We start from the raw sequence: 23,283 nt of genomic DNA on the forward strand, positions 1-23,283 counted from the left end.
GGCAAACTGGATAATTATTTTTCAGAGACAGGTTTGTTGGCAGAAGCTGTAACTTCTAATTCCTCCCGTCTGACTTTCCACCAATTTATCTATCCTACTGTATTTAAATGCTCGTTTAAACCAAAGGCACTGCATTGCTATGGACACCATGAGAATAAATCTATCAACAGTTATTTCCTGTGCATGTACCATTTATGACACCATGTTAGGCATGAAGGAGTTTCAAAAAAACTGTAAAGCATCACCATGAGACTTCAATGCATTCACAACTAAGGCAAGGGATAAATAATAGTAAACTGTGAACAAAATAATAAAATCCAGAGCAGGACACTGCTATACGAAATATCTCAGATGAGTAAAGTCAGATGATCTCATATGTAGTTTAGCTTCTAAGTGGTCCAGAAATAAAGAGAAGATGGAGATAAGTTTGAACAGGAGTACAAGAGTTATTCCTAAAAAAGAAAGAACTTGTGCTGGGCTTACAAGGAAGCCGAACTTGGAATAGAAAAGAGGAGGAAGAGCGGACTTTCAAAAGTGGAAACGATGGGATGAATGTAAAAAATGTGGAAATCCTTCTAAAAGCCACTGAATAGAGCATTTTGCAGGAGAAAGTATTTGTGCTGATACTAATAGAAATTAAGTTGGCTTAATAATAAAAGGCCATTGTGAATGGGTTTAATGTCAGAGAGGTTTTTAAACCCTCCATTATATAGCTTGAAAGTTATTTTGTATTCTTCTCTTGCAGGGAAGTCATACAATTTTAAATTCAATTATAAAGGGGCTGGAATTCATTCACATATCGGTTTGTTTTTTATGTACTATTTACTCATTACATTTAGGTAACATTATGGTCATTAAGGATCTAGCATTGAACAAAATAGGAAAATAAAATCCTGCTTTCGGGATATATATATATATATGTTTTTTTTAAGTATGTCACATGTTAGATATGGTTAAGTATGAAGAAAAAAACAACCAAATACTAGGCATGGAGAAGTAATGTGAAGGGTTAGGTGAACTGAAATGTTTAAAGGGCCCAGGGAAGACCTCCAGGAAATGAGGGAGTTCTTTACGTAGATACCTAGGGCACGGAGAGCTTGACAAGCAAGAGAAAGAGCAAGTTCAAGGCCCCAAACCTGGGTGAATTGAGGGGATCAGAGTAGCTGGAACAGCATGAATAAGAAGGGAATGGTGAAGAAGAGACCAGAGAGAGAATATGCATGTTTATGGAGGGGATGAGAGCCCTCCTAATGACACTGATTTTCACCCACAGTAAACTCAGAAGCCACTGTGAGGCCTTGAGCGGAAGCCTGATGCGTTCTGACTCACAACGAGTTATCCAGTGGCTATTAATAGGACCGCAGGATACATTTACCGAGAAAGGAGGTTTTAACATTTAAGCCGATGACCTGGAAAGGTGCAGGGTCCAAAGAATTATTCAAGTATGTGTGTACTCCCCAGAGTCTAACAGTAGATACATATGAATGTCTTTGTAAAATTTCATTGGGATGGATAACTTTTGAAATTCCTATATGACTCTCTTCTGATCTAATTGGCGCTATTTGTTGAAAGAGTCTGAGATCATCAGATCTATGGGGATCATGTTAGTAAACGCCTATACGTTTATGAAAATACTTTGGGTCTTATGTGAAGTAGTCTGATTCAGCACTTCCCATGTGATCTAGTAAAATAAGTTCAGGATCATGAGTGATCAGACATGGCTTTTAAAACCAGGTCAGCAACTAACAAGCTTTATGGTCTTTAGTAAACTGATAAATGTATACAGACCTCAGACGACAATTCCCACCCCGCTCATCTCTTGTCATTCCTACCCCGACCCCTTTAAAATGTGAGCAGGGAACTCCCTCAGGTGGAGTTCTCCAATGCTGAGCTAGACCACATGTTGCTGCTGCTTGTCATTCTAATATCTCCCTATCTCTAACATCGGGTGATTCTCTAACTGCCGTAGTTCCATCATCACTGCCAGGCCCTTACCTTAGATGACTTGCTGTGCATAGTATTATTTTTGCTGTCTACCCCCACCCCCACCTTTTTCCTGGGGCACTAACTTCCAGTATTCTTCCTCCCGTGGTGCAGGAGCTCCCCTCCTTGGCATATTCCCCGTTTGGCCTGCCTGTCAGGAAAAGGGTGGAGCTAGATAATTGTGTAAACGACTAACATTCGGTATCACAAATCCACAGCTATAGTGACTTTTCCAAATACATCATATTAATTTTTGCTTCTTTGGGTTCTCTTGGTAATGCTCGTCTTGGCTAATGGGATGTGTTCATAGCTGATGACCTTACATGGTCATCAGAAATCTACTTGAATTGCTTACCGCAGGACACTTAATATGCACTATGAAACCTATTCTAGGTAGTTTGTCATTGCCTTGGACTTGGACATTTGGAATCTGAGCAATGACATCATAATCCTCACCTTTGTGGTGATCGCTGTCATCACCATCATTGTTATAGTTCACGTATACTGAGTGCGAGCTCTGTACCAGGGATGGAGCCAAAAACAGTATACAGGTTATCTCATTTAATCTTCACAGCTATCCTAAGCAATGAGATTATTAGCTCCACTTTTTTCAGATGATGAAAGTGAGGCAGAGAAAGGCTAAGTTACTTGCCCAAAGTCAAATAACTGTAAGTCGTAAATCTGTAATTGGAATCCATAACGTATGACTTTAAAGATCTTCCTCACAAATATCTCTAGCTATTCATTTCAGCCACTACAGTGTAACTGGGCACAAGGCTTTTCCATGGTTACAATATGAATATCTTCCTTAACTAGTATAATTAAAATGAATGAGAATGGTAGTATTTCTGAAATGTTTGTTAGCGGTCATAAAAATATGAAAAGGGGGAATGACAACCTATATGTATATATATACACAATATGCAACATACCAAATTATGACTGTGATAAAGCAAATCTATCCAACATACTTCAGTTCCTTTTCAATCTTGTGTTAAAAAACATGGTAGGCAGGGTTACTGATTTGTGTCCTTGTAGATTTTGAAACAAACTGCTGTGTAAAACACAGACCGCATAGTATTTGCAGACGAGCGAAGGCATTGCCCAACTGTCCAAATACAGAGAGCAGAGGAAATGATGTGAGTTTATTTGGAGATGCCTATCACCAGTTCACATTTCAGGCCATCGTAAAGCTGTGAAATACATTACAAACAGATTAGTTATCATTTCATAGTGTTTTTTCCTTCTGGAACAAGGGAACATAAATGTGAGCAATAACATTTTAGGACGTGAAATAGTTTAGTATGTGCTTTCTTTGGCATTTTGATGAAGAGAAGAAAAGATGAGAGCAAAATTTTTCATTTGGGCAAATGGATCTGGATTATTAGAATATCAAAGTCGATCATACAACCCCATTAAACACAGTAAAGGCAGTATGTAACAGCAGGAATGCTAATGCTAGGAAAAAGTCTTCTTAAGGTACTGGGAAGAGGGCTCAACTGCAATTAGGAGGTCAATGACTCTTTCACGGGCCAGCTATAATTCACATAATTTCCCTGGGTTTTTATTCCTAATCCTTCATCTGTATGATGAGTAATACAGGCTGAAATAATCTCTAGGATCCTTTCTAGTCCTAGCATTCTGCTCTTGGGATTTGAACTAGAAGAGAAAAATTTCTTAGGACCAAAATTTATCAGTGGAAATGCTTCCTATAACATCTAATACATTGCTTAATGTGAACTATAGGATTATGTCCATTAAAAAAAAAACAGGGGCAGGGGCTGTTGCAGTACAGTGAATGGAGCATTGGGCTCTGGAGTCAGACTCAGGTTTTTATCCCAACAATTCCACGTACAAGCTATGGATACGCTACTTAAATCTGTTACACATGAGGCTCAGTACACTATCGGAGGTTTGAAATCACTATCTATTTTATGAAGATGAGATAAGCATTACATAAAGTGTTTCAAAAGGGCTTTATAACATAAACTGACATAACTATAAAAAGGGACTTAGGCTTCTACAGGAACGCTCAGACCTTTAACAGAAAAATTCCATAAGGGCAGGGACAGTGTCTGTCTGAGTTTGGGCTGTGATAACAAGATACCATAGATTGGGTGGTTGAGACAACAGAAATTTATTTCTCACAGTTCTGGAGGCTGCAAAGTTCAAGATGCCAGCACATTTGGTCTCTAGTGAGAGCATTCTCCCTGGTTTGCAGACAGTCACCTTCTCATTGTATCCCCACATGGCTGAGAGAGAGTCCTTTCTTGTCATCTCATAAAAGCACTAACCCCATCTCATGGGGGCTCCACCCACATGACCTAATCTAATCCTAAGTACCTCTCAAAGGCCTCATCTACAAATACTGTCACATTGGTGGTTAGGGTTTCAGCATATGAATTGGGGAGGAGGCACAAATTCAGTCCATAAAAGTGTTAAGTTCAAAATTGAATGCTTAGCATGTAGCATAGTGCCTGGCTATGAGTAATAGCTCAATAAATAGTTTTACGGTTGAATAAACATAAACAAATGGATACTTGACTTTGGACCACAGGTCCTTCCTATGATATCTCAAATTGTTATTAAAAGGTTTTACATCCACGTACATTTCGTGCTGACCTGGAACATGTATCACAGATGGCTCCTAAACTTTGAGAAACTTTATTGTTTATTCTGAACAATAAAAGTCAGAATCGTTAGTTATACTCCAGTAGCAGATATTCTCTTAACTCAAGTTCAGTATAAAATATGTTAACAGATACAGTAAAAGTGAATGAACAAATGAAAATATAGACTTTGTGTTCTCAGGGTTCTGGTTTAATTTGTAGAACTTAATTTGTATTTAATTTTCAGAGAAAGAAGTTACCTTGAAAGATTGATAGATTATCCAGTGAATTAAGTTAGATTGTGTTTGAAAATTAACTAATGCAGTGTATGGTCTATAATAGGCATTAGATAAAGATTTATTTTTCTCCTCCATGCTACTATTTCCCATCATCCATGAGGAGGAAAAAAGATAAATAAATGAGAAAATAAAATTGTCATTGCCACAACTAAAGATAAAGATGAGATCATCATTGTTTATGACTAACTTCTAGGGAGATAGAAAGAAAAAAATGAGAGAGAAGATATTTATTACTGGAATTATGAAAAACTTTAATACACTGTCTAAAATAAAAACTTGTTATATAGAGTGGTAGAAAAGTAACATACACATAACATCTAGAATAACAATGTCTAAGACTAATTCCAACTTTAACATTCTGTGATTGTTATCAAATTATATTGAGCACTAATATAGTTCCAACACTGAATTTAGTGCTGTGGGTAGCAGGGTTAGAGAAGGAATATAACGAAAGAATTGCAAAATGATCCTCTCAATGAAAAGATTGTAGACAAGTTAGAGAAAAAAAAAATCAGTCACACAAAAAAAGAGAAAACTCATTAATACAACATTTTCAGTATACCATGACGTAAGTTAGAATTCTCTAATGATCTAGAAGCCAGTATCTGTTGGGCTTTCTGGTCTGCTAGCAGGAAAGGCTCATGAAGCATAGGAAGTCCACTGGGTGACTCTGGCTAGTGGAGACACAGCTGTGGGAAAAGGGGATTATTGGTATTATTCGCACTGGAATCTTAAGAACAGGAGAGTGTACCTATTGGGGCTGTTTTAAACGAGGCTCTCAGTAGAGGGGGACTTTGGTGAGCTTTAAACACTTTTATGGGCCATGATTTATTTGGGTGGGAATCAGTATGCCTGTCTGCTCACCTCCTTGGTGTATATTCTTTCTCAATCTTAAATGAAAGCATCTGCTTAGAGCAAACTCACCTCAAACCCAACCTTCTGGTGCAGAAGCTTTTGAATGAAAATTGAACAAAATCCAATTAAGGGATTTGTTTTCACCTATATAGATAACACCTCAATTAGTTGTACTTGTGACGTGAATTTCTTTGGATAATTAGTCTTATGGACTTTTGCCAGGAGGCATATTTCCTCTATCCAAGTATTTGCTAGCAAGAGCTAAAATGCTAGACAAGCACTCTTACAACAAATTACATTAAGAAGTTTAATTAGTAGGAAATAAATAAAATATTACACTGATATTAAACATTAAGTGGTTAGACTTCATATAGACACTGGAAACTACTTGGTCTATGTAACTCTATCTAGCCAGCAATTGTGGCCCCTTCATTTCATTCCTTGTTTGTCAAAAGGATCTCTATTGAGAGGCTCTGCTTCTGTGTTCAGTCTCGATAAGTTTCTAGAGATCTCCATGCATTTGCTGGCTTCTGCACTTCAACTGAAATGAACAATGCTGGATTACTTCTTGATGTCACCTATAGAAGGAGGAAGGGGGGTTTCTTTCACAGGTGATGCTATCAAATTTCTCTCTACCTATCCGCAGGTCTCTGGTGGTCTTGTATTTTGCTTTACATAACTAATTTGTGTTCTTTTAGCCGCTCATCAAGTTTTTTATTTTCTTTCCTTTTTTTTTTTTTTTTTTCTTGGACATACCCACAAATTCCTTACCCAGAAGAACTCAGGTTTTTGATGGATGTTGTAGATTTTCAGAGTGTCCATTGAGTAAATCAATGATTGGGATGACTGTTAATATTTTTCAGATATCTATATAATACAAATATTTTAAATTTTTGAATTTTATTCTTTATGTGATGTGTGGTAGCCTCCCACTCACCCAAATCTGAAAAACAAAGTCTGGAAGTTTGCTATTATGTTGGCAAGACACATGTTTTGCTGGCTTAAATTTCAATGTATGTATACTTTTGTGTCACTTCATTTCTTCTTTCAAATGACAATTTTTATTGGTAAAGTGTAAGTTTGATGTTAATTTTTTCATCAAATTGACAAGGAACGCACTCAAATTTATATTAAATTATTATTTCTATATATCATAATTAAACAGATTTACTAATTCATATTTCTCTCTATCAATAAGAGTTATTGTTAATGAAGAGTACAGTGAAGTGTGATTTTCTCCATTACGTCTGATTTTTAAAATTACTACACATGTGCTAAAATGTTAAAATATATTCCTAACAACAAAGAGATCAAGAAGCTAATGGAATATTAGTTGTTCACTCAATTATATTGGAAAACAAAAAGTTTACTTGACTTTGTCAATGTAGCATTTTGAAAATAAGTCTATGAAACAGAATAACAGAAAAGGCAACAGGACAAAGAGTCAAGAAATATTTTTACCTTCTCTTTGCACTCACCATAAATTTGATTTTGGCTAGTTTCTTCACTTTCCTCAGCCTGAGTCTCCCAATTATCTGTTTAGAAAGATAAATTTGGAAATGCATGTGGGTGTTTTGGCTGTTCTAATGAAGAAAATTCAAGAGTGTGTTAAATGTATTACTATACGTGGAAAATTGCTGAACAACAAAGGATTACCCCACACAAAATGTTAATAGCACCCTAATGAGTAAATTGGGCTAGCAATAACTAAGACTGATTCCAGCTTTAATATCCTGCAATTATTATAGTTCCAACACTGAATTTAGTGGTGTTGGGAGCAGGGTTAGAGATGAAATATAGCACAAGAATTGCAAGATGATCTTCTCAATGAAAAGATTGTAGACAAGTTAGAGGGGGAAAAACACTACAGAATAAAACAGAAAACACATTAAGAATATTTTCAGTATAAGTTGAAATGAGTTTGAATTCTAAAATAATCAGTATTTTAAGTAATAGAAAGTTGTTTTGTTTTGTTTTGTTTTTTGATTTTCAGACAATCTTATATGTAGCTGTAAAATCCTGAGGTATATAGATATAACCACCTATCCCAAAACAACCCTCCTTTTGTGATCTCAGATGATAGTAAACCTGAAGTAACATAAGTCGAATCGTAGGAGAATAACAGGAAAACTCTAGAAGCTGGAAAAAGCAAGAAAACAGATTCTTCCTTATAGCCTCCAGAAAGGAATGCAGCCCTGTTGACTCTTTGATTTTAGCCCAGTGAATCTGTGTCAGACTCCTGACCACCTGTGAGATGAACTGTGAGATGATAAATTTGTGTGTGTTAAGCCAGTGAGTTTCTGGTAATTTATTATGGAAGCAATAGAAAACTAATACAGATGGGTGCAAAATAATATTTAACATCATTTCTCTATTAGAGATGGTTAACACCTTTATTTACACATAATTGGTTATTTATATTTTTCCTGATATAAATTCATTGTTCATAATTTTCTTTTTTTATTCTATATATGCTTTATATATTAATTTGATAATTACATACTTCACAATTTTTTTTTTCCTCAGAGAATGTTTCCTTTTTTATTTTTTTAACTTGGTTACTGGTATGTTTCATTATAAAAATGTTTTAATAATTAAATATATTGGCCTTTAGCTCTACAGATTCTAGAGTTTATGTCTTGTTTATGAAAGCCTCTCACCACAAATTTATTAGAACATTTCTCTATTTTCTTTTAATTTATTTATATTTATTATTTTTAGCTCTGTAGTCCATGTATAATTTTTTTATCTCTGTAAGGTATGAGGAAGGTGTGTAAATGTTTATCTTCACAAACGAAGAACTTATCCCAAAACTGTTAAATTTATTCTTTCTCCTTGATACATAATGCCATGTTTATCAAAACTATATCACATGTGAGTATATAATTATGTTTCTGAGTTTTCCATTGTTTCATTGCTCTATTTGTTTGTTTCTACACAATTACTTATTGTTTCCCTGGATTTAATCAATAGAGCTTTATTTGTGTAATTTTATTGGCTGGCATGGCACATCATTTACTATTTTCTTCTGTCTCAAAATCTTGTTGGCTATTCCTGTGCACTTTTTAATAGGTAATGCCTTTTTCTTGATGGATTTATTCTCAAGTATTCAATGATTTCCTTTGCTAAAACATTATACAAGTACATTTTCTATTTGGTTATTTCTAGTGCATTGAAAAACTCAAGTTAAGTATGTAGACTCTGCAGTCAAACTGCCTGAGTTCAAATCCTTTCTCGCCACCCATAATTTGTGTTATGCAGCCAGTGTGCACCCATGTTTCCTCATCTGTAAAATGGAACAATAATAGAAACAACCTTATTATTTGTTATAAAGAATATGTGTTTTAACATGTCTAGAGACTTAGAACACCCTGGGACATGTTAACTACTATATAAACGTCTCCTAGTATTGTCATTTTTTATTATGTTGATCATTTATTCTGAGAGATTTTATTGATGTACAATTGTGTAATCCTTCAATTTGGTTATCTTTGTTTCCTCCTGATCGGAAAACTGCTTATTCCTTCTACTTGTCTGATTGTCTTGACCATAGCTTCTACTTTAAGAATGAATTCCAGCAGTCACAGCAGCATTTTTATTTCCCTGATTTTAATGCTGGAGTTTTACAACAATAAGGATGTTTCTGTAGACATTTAGTAGATACCCTTTAAGATATTTTGGTAATTTCTTTCTAATCTTATTTTTCTAGTAGTTTTCATCATGAATGGGGATCAAATTTCATCAAATGTTTTTGTGGTACCCTATGCAAATAATCACTCTAATTTTGCAATATAATTTATATATTCCTTAAAATATTGATAAATTTCAACAGTTCTATTTGATAAGTACATGGATAAGAGAGAGAAAAATTTTTCTAAATCTGCAGAGAACTATTTTTTTCTGATTCTATCTTATGATCAAAAAATGTAATTTCTATAATTTCTGCTTTTGAAAACTCACTGAGTTTTACTTGGATGTAATATATCAATAACATTTTGACTGAGCCATAGGATTTTGGAGATAATATGTATGTAGGATTGGTAATACTTAACCAACCAGGATTGACTGATTCTGCCAACCATGATTCTGTCAGTGATGTCTGAAGCCTAGTAATGACCCTTGGCCAAAGTTACAGAATGTATGAACTAGAGATAAATGGTGTTTGGCAATCATGAGTTTGTGCCTTTTTTGGAGGTAACATTGTTGATGAATTTATGACTTGTGCCTCCTTTCATCAGAGCCTGAGTTTATACATATCTAACATGTACTCTAGAAAAAGAACATATATTGTGATATTTACTTGTTAGTTACTCTAAGTATTCAATTGCTAAAAGGACTCACAGGACTCAAATACTTTATACTCATGAAATAGCTTCAACATAGACAAGAGCAGAAGATGGATATGCACTGAAGGGCTCTGGAAATTTCAAGAGCAGGTTACTTTATTCTCCCATCACTGGGTTATTCATGATGTGCCTTTCCTCCAATTCTTGAGTCACCACCAATCTGTATGTGATGTCATACTTTTTCATTATCCCTCTAAATTTCTTCTAAATACAAGGTTTATAGGTTGACTTGTCCAACATCTTTTAAATATTCGTTATTCTTCCTTAGATTCATCTTTTGCATCTTACTGGACCGCATTCTGAAGTAGTTTTCAGGGATGTATTTATTTTGCTTTAGCATTAGGTACAATCCCTCTTTTCTCCAGTTTGCCTTTCTTGTCTTTAATCTGCTGCCTCTGGATTCATGATCACCGTATAACAACAGCATCCCCAGCGGTCTTCATGGTTTTGGTGAGGTTATATTCTGTAGTCTCATTTATCTGTGGAACTAATGCATTCTACTGCGTGATTTCCAGGAATTCCTCCAAATGCATGAAGCTCTACTGTCACCCCTCTACACACTACTATTTCTGTAATTAAAAGTTGTTTGTTCAGCCATTTGATAGGATTTTGGAAGGGAGATAAAGTAGAAACATGAGCTTAGCCTGACTCCTTGACCAGTTACCCTCACAATTTTCATAACAAATTAGTAATAAGGCTTTTTGAATTCCCCTTGTGCAAAAGAGAAAACCGAGACTCAGATAATTTAAATAATTTGTGTAAAAAGACAAATATAGTTAATGAGGAACCTGGGTATGAAATCAGATATGTTGGCCTTTTAGTCATTTTTCTTTCACCACAATGTCTCATAAGATTGATGTGTGATAGGTGCTATTGTTCTGAGGTGCTTATACTTGATGGCAGAAATAGGACTTTTCTCTAACTCATTCTAATGATTTCTAAATGACTGAAAATGGTATTTATTGGATAAGAAATCATGGGTTAGTTTCCACTAACCCATAAGAAATCACGGGTTAGTGGAAAAAACATACATTTTGAAGTATAGCAGACATGTTTTTAAATCATTGTTTTCATTTCCAATTACTGTGTGACAGTGGGCATGCAATAATTATTTTTTAACTTTCTTATGCTTTGCTGTCTTCATTTGTAAAGTGCATATAGTAGCAAATATTTCAAAGGACTTACCTGAAGATTGATTGAGATGTATATCTAAAGACTAGAACATGGTGGGGCATATGATAGAAACTGAACAAAAGTTGCTTCTTTCACATCCTACATATCATATTTCATTTTCTAAAGCAACCCAAGAGTTGTCATTTAATTCTAAAAACAACCCAAGATTATCATTTTATTATTATTGATGAGGACGGTCAGACTGAGAGATGAAACATGACTTGCACTAAGTCATGTAGCTAATAAATGGTACAAATTTAGCATGAAAGGTGATGGGACACTATACTTTGTGTTTTCTCCAGGGATTTTTTTTCTAACTCATATTGTGAACTTGGTACCACATGGGCACTTCTTTTGATGTAAATAGTCTCTCACTGTTGGAATCGCCTGAATTTATTTTTCTCTTTGGTATTTCAGGCCACTGGATTTAATTAAAGAGAACTGAGTTTCTCTTTGTTGAAAAACCTTAAAGAAAGGAATCTATTTTTAATGATTTGAAAAATGGAGAATCAAACAAATCTGAGCCTGTAGCAGAAATCATTAGCAAAGAGTTGATGGGAGTTAGGACCATGGGTGGACAGAAATAAATGTTCCAAAGAACAGCAAAATCATTACATAGGGAAACGATCTCTTCCTCCATTTATGTAAATAAAAAGGCCTGGGTTTAACAGAAAGTGGCTAAAAAGGCTATATTTATCTTGACAATGTAGAAGGCAGCTTGGATTCGTCTCTGTACAAACAGTTTTGGTTTACATGATTTTGTGTGTGTGTGTGTGTGTGCGCACGTGTGTGCAAGCGTGCGTGTAATCAGTTGTTATCCATATATCCAATACGCCAATCGATCTCTTTGTCATTTTTGTTGTTGTTGTAGTAATATGTGGGGCCCTAGTTTGTAATTTGTATTCATTTTTTACCATGAAGAGTAATGGAAATTGTTTGAGGAGAGACACTTTAATTCCCTAAATGAAAGAAGGAAGTTTAACAAGTTGGCTCTTGAAGACCTTGACATACCATCATGCATCACTTTAAATTTTCCCTGTGCATATTGATAACGTTGTTAAATATTCACCAAAATCTTTCAGGCAAGTGTGTCAGGTGTCACATGCCCATTTAATAGACAAGATTTATAAAGCACAAAGATTTGGATTCCTCACCAATGCTTTAACTGCTACTTACTGTCAGGGTTTGTATTACAACACAAGTGTTCAGATTCCTAGTCTAATCCTCATTTGAATATGTGTAAATTTGTTTGGCAAAGATAATTATTTTTCGCTGTGGCATCCTATTAAAAGTATGAATCCTGATACTAAAATAACCTATTCAGAAGGTGATATGTCATATGCCCCTGAGATTGTGTTGTGATCCACCTATGTACCTTACATAAAAAGAGTGTATGCTTGTTTTATACCTTTTCAGTTACAACATCTGCCAAAAAAAACCCAAACAAACCCAAAAAACAACAAAAAACAAACAAACAGAAAAAATCTCACTAAGCTCCCATGGATAAATGTTCGTTTAAATTCAAATAGTGTGTCATGGGTATAGTGCAGTTTATAATCAAAATTTTTCCCTTTAGAAACTTAGGACTCTGAATTTCTTCAGGTTGATGAGATAGAAATACTTTTGCAAATGCTCAGTTGATTTAAGGTAGACTAGTTAGTGAATTTGAGCACATGCTAGTGATGGGAGTTAGCATTAATTATATGTGGAATGAGACATATTCAACTGTTCAACTGTAGATGACATTGGGTCTTGGCAAATACTTGCTTTACAAAAACTAACGTACTTTGACAGAAGATCCCAGGAAGCTCAAATCTACCAAACACATAGTCATAACCTATATCATAAGCTGTTACACCTGGAGAGAAACCTAGAGATTATCTCTGCAAACATTTCATTTTACGGAGGTGGAAAATGTGGCACAGAGAGCAGAAATCACTAATCCGAAGTCCCCTAGTTGGTGATGGATAGATTTGGAATTCAAGTTTTCCACCACCTTGACAGGCTTAAGCACAGTTTCTGTTATAATTTTGTATATGGAAATAGACATGCATAAACTCCAAACAATCTCAGATTTAACCAGTAATTTAGAGATGCTTTCTCCCATATATCTATTAACATTGCCAAGCCTTCATGTTTCTTCCACATAGCTATCAGCATCATGAATACTCTGCTGGTCAAAAGAACAAATAAATAAAACAATATGTACAAAATAGAAAACTTATCCTGTCACCCCGTTCTTGACCTTGCTCAGACAAATATTGACTATTGTACGCCTTGTTTTCAACTGTGAAATAATGGAGTTGAGTTACCTCCGTAAGATCTATGAACCTAAATACTAGATACAGCTTTCTCAGGAAGACACACTGAAAGCACTACAGAGCGAAGCAATGTCTCCTCTGAAAACCAAAAGCAGAAAATATTTCATTTTGGTCTCTCCTGCCTGGAGGAAAGATTTTTTTCTCCCCTGTGTTAACTGTAGTTGATTTTCTTTCACAGATTTAAAACACATATGATGTCCATCAACATGTCAAATATTGGTCTTTTTATTAATATAATTATATATGGTAAGAAAACTTTAAGTCCTCTTTACGTATTTCAGCTTATAAGTTTTCTGATTTGGACTGAGCAAGATAAATATAACATATATATCAAAAAAATCTGAGCTCCACATTTCGACCTTTTGGCTGACCTCTCTCTCTCTCTCTCTCTCTCTCTCTCTCTCTCTCTCTCTCTCTCTGTCTCTCTCTCTCTCTCTCTCTCTCACACACACACACACACACACACACACACACACACACACACTCACACATGGACTTATCACAGAGGGGACACCAGTTTCAAAAGCATTATCCTCCATCTAGTTGGAATGCAATTATCTGCTAAAATATATTTACAAAAGATTAGCCAGTAGCCCGACAAAGCAAGACTTACTGAAATCCCCATCTAAATTGTGCTATGATTTACCGATTAACTCGGTTAAGCAATAATCATTAGAACAGAAAAGCAGTATACACTTGAAGGAAAAAAACAACAACTAAGCAATGATTTGGTACCAAACAATTCTATACAAATCTTTGTTTATAACAAATTAACCAAAGGCCTCCTGCAGAGATGTTGTTTGTGATAGTTTTTTTCGATGATTTACTATTTTTTTTAAAAATGTTTTAAGCTTTTTCCTGGAGACTCTGGTTAACGACACTGGGGCAGAGTTTAAAGCTAACAGCCTGTACTGTAGAACATTACTCACCCAATAAAAACCTAATATAATTTCTTTCTGAAGAGAACCGCGTCTTCATTTACTTTTGAAATAGACAACACATTCAAAAGATTACTCATCCTTTTGTTGACTTCAGCCCAGTGTTCTCACATGTTCACACTGCAAAGTTCCATGAAGTTTATTTCAAGCAACAGGGGGCTGAGAAAGCTGATTTCACTTATAGTTTGAGGTTTCTTCCCCTTTCTTTAAATATTTATACTGCCAATAAACAAACACAGATGTTTGAAACGAAAAAAAAAAGCTAACTAAAAACCTTGCTCTGTGAAAACAGGCATATGTTAAGGGTTTTCAGTATGGTTTGATTTGGAATATATTAGAAATGATGCAATTACTTAATGGTTTTGCATAACAAATGCAAAACTTCTTTGGCTTATGAAACAGTAAAGTTTTTACAAGGCCTATGTTACAAATAGATAAGTGATTACATTTAGATAGATGTGGCAGAGCTGTCTGAGAGGCTGAAAAAAATCTGGCATGATCAAACATCCAAGTATATCAGTCAAATAGAGGCAACTGGATAAAAATCATAAATAGATTATCTGCTAAATCATCAGTTAGCATATCAGCAGGGAAGAACAATTAGGAAAGTCATGAGTTACATTTTATTTGTACGTTATCATTGAAAGCTAATTGTTTCTGTAATCTATAAAGAACCCTTTAGCACTGAAGTAGAACCATAAACAATATGCAAACAGATGAGTCTGTGCCTTTTTTTTTCTCCTGTAGGTGTTAGCCTGGATTTGGTCTTGGCTGGTATTAAGAATATTATGACATAAACAAAGATCTTCTTATTTTTCTAAGCTAAGTTTCCCTAGCAATAAATAGGAATACAACATACATTCCATTCAGTAGGTGCTACACAAAAGGGAGAATCTCTCATTATATCCCTCTGTGCATCATTTGTGTAGTGACTGCTGAAATGGTTTATAAGGAGCAAGTGATTTTTTAACTTTGAAAGGATCCTCACAATTAATGCTTCAGAAGGATCCACAAAAAGGAGGTGGGAACAGATTTCTCTGTCTTTCCAAATGACTGTTCGTCTGTTTTTGCTTTTCTTTTATGTCCTGTTGAAAAGCCTGTGATTTGAGAGAAAACAGAACATTATGGCTGCAATCAGAGAGAGAAAGGAGAAAAGGAAAAAAAAAAATAAGCTGATGAAATCAAAGCAGATTAAAACAATTATTAAAATACCACGTTCAGTGGCTGTGAACTTTTGTGGAACCCATGATATAGGATGGGAAATGCTTGCAAGAATGAATGTGCATATTTTGAACTCCATTTTGATATTTAGAAGACAGATATTTCCAACAGACTGATTTCCAGGCCAAAAATAATAAAATAGAAGATAAAAAATATCATCTTTTAATGAGGGAATTCAAACAAAAACCTTAGTTGCACATGGATTATATAGGTATGAATAGCAGTTAGTTATTTCAATCATTCATCCATTCACTTAGTCAAAATGTATGTGTCATGTATTCTATGCCAGGTGCTCATCAGGTGGGTGTAAGGTAGATACAACAGTAAATGAAGCATACCCACTTGGATAGCTTTAATAAAAACAATGGACAATAGTAAGTGTTGATAAATACGTGTAGAAATTGGAAACTTCATACATTGCTGATGGGAATGTAAAATGACATAGCCACTTTTGGAAACAGTTCATTAGTTCCTCAAAAGGTAAACATAGAGTTACCATGTAAAACAGCAATTTCACTCCTAGGTATATAAATGAAAGCATCAAAAACATATGTCCACCCAAAAATGTGTTCATAAATCTCCATAGCAGCATTATTTATTCTAGCCAAAAAGTGAAAACAACCCAAATATTCATCAGCTGATGAACACACAGTCAAAATGCTGTATATCCATGCAATGGAATAGTATTCAGCCATATAAAGGAATAAAGTACTGTTTCGTGTTACAACCTCAATGAACCTTGAAAACATTATGCTGAGTCAAAGAAGTCAGACACAAAAGTCATAGCCACATATTATATAATTCCATTTATATGAAATGTCCAGAATAGGGAAATCTATAGTGACAGAAAGTAGATTAGTGGTTTCCAGGAGCCAAAGGGTTAGGGGAGAAGGGAGAGTGACTGCTCCATGAATTGTGTCCAGGTCCTATGCTCCATTCAGTAGGATAAACAGGAAAGACTGTGATTATCCCACCTTAACTAAAAGTGTAATCACATTTTTGTCTACCCCACTCCACTGAAACTGCTCCCACTGCAGTCATCGATAGTCTCCATAGTGCTAAATCCAGTGTTTTAATCTCTGTCTTCATCTTTGTTGAAATTTGAGCCTTTGATCAAATCTCACCTCAGGGAGGTCAATTCTATTTAATGCTGTAAAGTTCTTCCACAGACCCCAAATTTTTTTTGCTCTTCTCTACTTTTTTTTTTCATAGTACTATTACACTCTCAAATTTTATGCAGTTTAGTATATTCATTTTTCTTTTATGCACTAGAATATACACAAAGTCAGCCATGCTTTTTCATTTACTTTTGTAACCCGAGTGTTGAATTTAGAAAGTCCAAAACCAATATTTGTTGAATAAATTAATGAGATCTGGGAAATTTTTTGTTTCAATTATTTATTTGAAAAGTTCTTCTCTTCTTTTTCTTTATATTCATGTTTTTCAGAAACGAGTTAACATAGCAGAATGTGATCCTTAGAAAGACCTATTTGCATGACTAGCCCTTGGTTGGAATATGGGAGCTTGGAATATCAGGAGAATTTTCATCATTCCCACAACTGTTAAGTATATCATTTCTCACATATTGGTGCAAACCATTGGTGGGAGAATTAAGTGCAATTTATATGATTCCACTGGTAGAAGACTTTGAATTTTGCACGTTGCTTCCTCCAGTTTTTGCCCTGTGCACTTTCTCGCTTTGCTGATTTTGTTTTGTATCCTTTAGCTGTAACAAATCATACCCATGAATGCAAGTCTGTGTTGAGTTCTGTGAATTATCGTAGTGAATTGTTGAAACTGGGAATGGTCTTGGGGAACTGCAACAAACACACATACACATACACATACGTACATGTATATACATATATATACACACGCATATTTAATTTTGGCATAAATTTGACATCACTGATTACAGCCTACTTATATTATCTCTAGGTTTTCTGTTTGTTTTTGTATCCTGTATTATTCATTGAAAAATTTCCTCATGTGGCCAAAGATAGATTATTGTCAATTAATTATTTAAAGGTGATGTATATAAAGTGGATTGGCAGTTCTGTATGTATTGGTAGGGGTCTTAGCTTAAGAGTAATTGGTAAGTAAGCTGACAATTATCTTGGTGATACACACATATCAAAATTCAGATACTTTTTTTTTTCTGGAAGTGTTCAATTTCCTCTGAGAAAAATTGTCTTTTGCTAGAAAAGTGGTTTCTCTCCCAGAGAACAGAAGTTTTTCCTACTGTTCTTCTCCATGGTTGTAGTGGCGATACTAGTGATAGACTATTCTATATACACAATCACCTACCCCCACTTTTCAACTCTCTGTCTCCTTCAGATGTCTACTTTGGCTTTAGGCCTTAGTCTCCTACTGTTTTTCAAGGGCACAATGGCTGCCTTACCATCTATACCCTGCTCTGCCAGCATGTAAGTCTTAACTGACCCCCAGCCCTGTTCCATCAGTTATCACCCTCTATGTTTTCAATTTCCCAAAATGCTGTTGAAATCTCTTTTCAGCTTGGCCCCTCTTCTGTTTCTTCTGTTCTCTTTATTATTGTGCATTTACAAATTTTATTCTTTCTTATCTTTTTAAGAGAGTCTTGAGACAGAGAGAAGATGAAAACCTGTGTGAAAGCCCTATTATGAACATTTTATTAACTATTTTATAAGGTGGTCTGTAGAAATAATCCCAGAGCAGATTGTGAGGCTGCCCACATGGTGTCTTTTGAGCAGTCATGACAAGATCCCCTTTCCCTCATGTCCTGTTTACCTACTTGATCACACATGAAATCCTCATCCCATTAAACAAATACTTCAATTCCACAAATAGAGACAAAATTGAAAAAGCAAATGTCTGTGAAATGTTGGCATAATTAAACTCATTATGTGAAATACAGCCTTTAGATCTTACTAAGAGCAAATTTTGAATAGGAAAAAGTAAAACATATTGTCAGAACTCTAACCTAAAAGGCAGGAATTTGAACACCAAAGTCAACATAAAAGTACACAAGATAGGATGTCAAGATATTAAAATCAATTCACTTCTGATAATGTTATATAAAACACAATGTGCACTAGACTTGGAAACGGGCTTATAAATATAATCTCAGCATTGCCACACAGGCTTCAGTGGTTTTTGCTGAGCTTGAGGGGATTACACTAATGATACTTAATTCTTCACCAGCTCTAAAATCTTACAGTACTTTAAACATGTTTGAACTGGAACAACAAACGCTCTTGCTGACCTAAACTTTGTATCATTATTGATGTTTAAATATTAGTTAAATACTAGTATTTTCAATACTAATATTGAGCACAGATCATTGTTTTCAGATTTCCTTTAGTTATTCCTCAGTTACTGTTTCTTGAGTCTAAGGAATTCATATAAGAGGACCATGCTTGTTTTGTCAAGAGCTTTTGAGAGTTTTGCTCCAGTCAGAACAGGTCCCTCTGGTTCTTGTCTTTTCTTGCCTCTAATTGATATTGCATTAATGTGTTCTTCCAGGTGCCGTAAGTGGGATAGACAGTTCTTGCTCAAAGGAGACTGCTTTCACTTCGATCAGCTCCTTATCTCCTCTCTTCATTGGTAGCTATGTGTAGAGGGCGTAGTTTACATTTTCCTGCATATTCTGGGTAAGACTTGCGTTTGAGGACATCATCAACAAAGAACAGTAACAACCTTCCAGAGAGTCGTTAGAAGGCAGGGTTCATGGTGGCTCAATAGATGATGAAGCATAATGAGTAATGATGTAACCAGCATTAGATAAATGGTGTTAGGAAAATGGAGAGGCAAAAAAATAAATTAATTAATTAATTAATTCAAACAGCTATGGCATTGTGAGTAATAACAGTGTTTACTAGCTCTTTATTGCAGTGAGAGATATGAAATTGGCTAGAAACAATGCAATTGACAATAAACACAGAAAGGTGGTTCCTGGATCTGAACCAAATAGATGGTTCCTGAACTCTATGAAGAATCTTCACTGATTGGACAATGAACAAAATGAAAGTTTTTTCCATTTTTTTGAAACCTTTATCAATAAATTACTATACCTCTCATGGGGCCATGAATGTTATAATTTTTTTTAAAACCAAATTGTTTATATACACAGGAGACCCACACAAAAAATATTTGACAAGGGCCCTGTACAATCTAGGAATATCTCAGGCTACGAGAACTAGGTCACGTATTTTATCAGATGGTTTGACGAGAAGAAACTATTGAACAATGAAGTGACATTTTCAATTTTTAGTGTCGAATTTGACAAATATGTTTCTAGATGAAGGGTTAAACAGATCAGTTAAAAACATAAACAAATATATTGATATATATTTAAATATTCTTTTTTCTAATCTATATTTCCTTATAATTTATTTCATAAATATATGCTAATATGAAATTAAGATAATTTTTAAACTTTCTAAAATTTAGTTCAACAAAATTTAGATTAGTGTCTTATCTCTATAATGCCATAGAACCAGTTTGAATAACTAGTTTCATTTAATTACTGCCCCTATAATTTACAAGGACAAATTGTAGTTTATTATAGAGTATAAAATATCTATCTATATATCATATGTTGGTATCAGATGGCTTCATATAGTACTTCTAGGGTACCATGTTTTTTTAATAGAAAAATCAAGTTTTTGAAGAAAATTTGCAGTACAAAACCAATTGTACATAGTTTAAAAATTTATTGGAAGTGAAAAATGTTTTTATAGAACTACAAATATGTGTAATGAATGAAAGGAAATGTGTGATAATGATAAATGCCATGTTAAAGATAGAGGCTCTGGTGGAAAGAAAAGTAAATGAGATTGAGAATAACTTTATAGGAGGCTTTAAACATATTTTAGTGTTTTATTGTTAAGTATGCAGATTTTTGTTTTATAATTGAATCTTTATCTGCCCCTAAAATATTTTTAGAATAACTTTGAAAACATGAAGAACCTCACCCTTCGTTATACAGCATAGTAGCTACTATTCTATTTTTCTCTCAAAAATGTTGAATTTTACTTTCACATTTTTTGTGTCTATAATGCACCCAAAAATTTAAGATGTTGACTAGAGAACTGATTTTATCATTTTCTGTATACACACTCACTAGCTCCAATATTGTTTATTGAATAGTCAATTCCATTTTCAATAATTTTTAAAGTCATTTTTGTTATATATCAAGTTTTCATATTTAGATGCTTTTTCCTGGAACCTCTATTTTATTCCATTACTGTATTCGCTTATTTTTCCAACAAGACAACACAGTCTTAATTACTCTAGTTTTAATGGTAAGTCTTTATGTATACAACAGCATATTAGTCAACTTATTTTAAAATGTTTTGATGTTAATTATTCCTATTCTTTCACATGAATTTTAGTGTCAACTTTCTGATTTTTTTAAGAGAGACTAAATTTGTATTAGGATCATATTGAATTTTGACTGACATCATTACTATATTGAACGCCTCCAGTAAGAACTGCCATCATTACTATATTGATAAGAACTTCCATCATTACTATATTGAACCCTCCAGTCAGCACTCACAGTGTTTCTTTCCATTTATCAAGGTTGTCTGTAATGTTCTTTAATAATGTTATTTTCTAGTCATGGGTCTTTCAATGGCTCCTTTCCTAGCTACTCATAGGCCATCATGGATATGATCCAACTACTTATCTGTTGTGGATTCTACATCTCATGCCCCTTCTACTCTCATCAATCATACCCCCTATCCTCCTGTTTCTTTAACTTTTTCATTTCTGGATCTTATGTTTCTCCTTAATTGGAAATGCTTTTCCCCTTTCTGCTTTGCCTGGGTAAGCACTACCATTTTTTAAGAGTCAACTTAAAGATCCACTCCTCAGGGAGGTCTTTGCTAACACTGCAATGTAGTGAGGTCCCTCTATTATATATGTACTCATAGAACAATCTCATAAAACGATTCCTTTTTACTTGTGACTCTTGGATTATCATTAATATAACAACATTTCTGTCATTTAAATTGTTTTATTTAACCCACTAGACTACATGTTTTTAATCATAGGGAATGTCTTTTGTGTTTTGTTTCTCTAGTACCTAGCACAGTGCTTAAAGCGTGCCATGCACTTGATATATACTGAGTAGATGCATTGATTTTGTCTCCTGGAATTGATTATCATCCCCACCATTCCTATCCTTGTGAAAAGGGCCACTAAAAAAGAGAGAGAAATCTGTGCTATTTTATTTATGCTCAAATTCTGTGAAGGAAGCATTGTCTGATAGTCAGATGAATATTGTGTGAGGAAGAGAACACTGGACCAGAAATCAAAGATTGTGGGTCCCATTACTTAGCTTGGTGACTTCAAAAAGCAACTCAGCTTTAACATCTTCATTTCAAAAATAAAAGATTAGACTAAATAGTGTTTATGTCTGTTGTAGCCTTAAAAAGGAGTATCCAAGATATCTGTCAGTGGTATCTGTACAGATGAAAACCAAGAAATGCTTTTCCTTATCCATCAGGCAAACATAAAGATGCAAAGTCAATGAAAATAATGGCAAAGGGAGAGTTATTTCTCATTCTGGATTAAAAATTCTCTAATCTGTTATTCAAATACATTTCCATTCATTTATTGTTTAAATTAACATACCATTTAATTTAACTATATTATTTGCATAGTGGGGAATGTGACAACCCTTCAAGAACTTATATTCTAGTTAGAGTTGCAAACAATCTAGGATGAATAAGCAACAAGAAAGGTAGTCACCATCTTTGACTCACCTTCCTACTATCCTGGATCTTGCTGACTCTGATAAAATTGTTGAGAAAGCACTTTAGTTTTATCAACTCTAAAATTTTTAATGTTTAGCCTCTATTGTTCTGGATATTGGGAATTCAAAAAAACTATAACTAGTAATAATATAATATGAGTCAAATTCAGTTAAGCAAATGGAAATATGGCAGATGACCCTGATAAGCCAATTTGTTTATTGAGATATGTAATTATATGACAATGAACTCATCAGATCTTACCAAATGCAGAAAATTTCTGTCAGTCTATTCTGAGAAGTAAAGAGCTCCTGTCTAATTATCTCCTGTCTAATGTGCCTTTGGTAGGAGAGCCAGCATAATGGATTGTAAATAGTACAGGCATTAAAACAAGTGCAACTTGAGTTTGAATCCTTCCTTTTCATTTTTAATTATTGTATTGGCTTGGACTAGTCTCTTAAATTCTAAGCCTTTCTTTCTTTTTCTATGATATGAGGTCACTAATACTTGTCTTGAAGAGTTATGATGATTAGAGATAACCTACTAAATTATGAGGCACAATTCCGGCAAATGAATGATCATTCTCATTATTAAGATAGGTAGCAAAAGAGAGAGGAATTTAAAAATACTTCTTAGTTGTTTGTGATCTTATTTAACTGAAGATCTGAGATTAGAGTATATGGTTATGAGTTTTAAGGTCTCTCATAATTCTCTTCCTTTAAAGAAGGACTGATTAGACAATATGCAAATGGACCTTTCCTGCAAATGAACCATAACTTATACATAAACTTTAAAAAA

At 34.4% G+C, this 23,283-nt stretch overlaps 1 long non-coding RNA gene across 1 annotated transcript; it reads right to left on the minus strand.

Annotated features, from left to right (window-relative positions):
* Positions 1-5,183: 5,183 nt before the first annotated feature.
* LOC141573064 (uncharacterized) lies at positions 5,184-14,660 on the minus strand. Its single transcript, XR_012498634.1, has 3 exons — positions 14,516-14,660; positions 7,225-7,281; positions 5,184-5,580 (listed from the first exon to the last, which is right to left on the minus strand). It is a non-coding gene; the product is annotated as an uncharacterized LOC141573064 (long non-coding RNA).
* Positions 14,661-23,283: the final 8,623 nt, after the last annotated feature.

Source organism: Rhinolophus sinicus, linkage group LG09 (genome assembly GCF_036562045.2).
Source record: "Rhinolophus sinicus isolate RSC01 linkage group LG09, ASM3656204v1, whole genome shotgun sequence".
NCBI classification, from domain to species: Eukaryota; Metazoa; Chordata; class Mammalia; order Chiroptera; family Rhinolophidae; genus Rhinolophus; species Rhinolophus sinicus.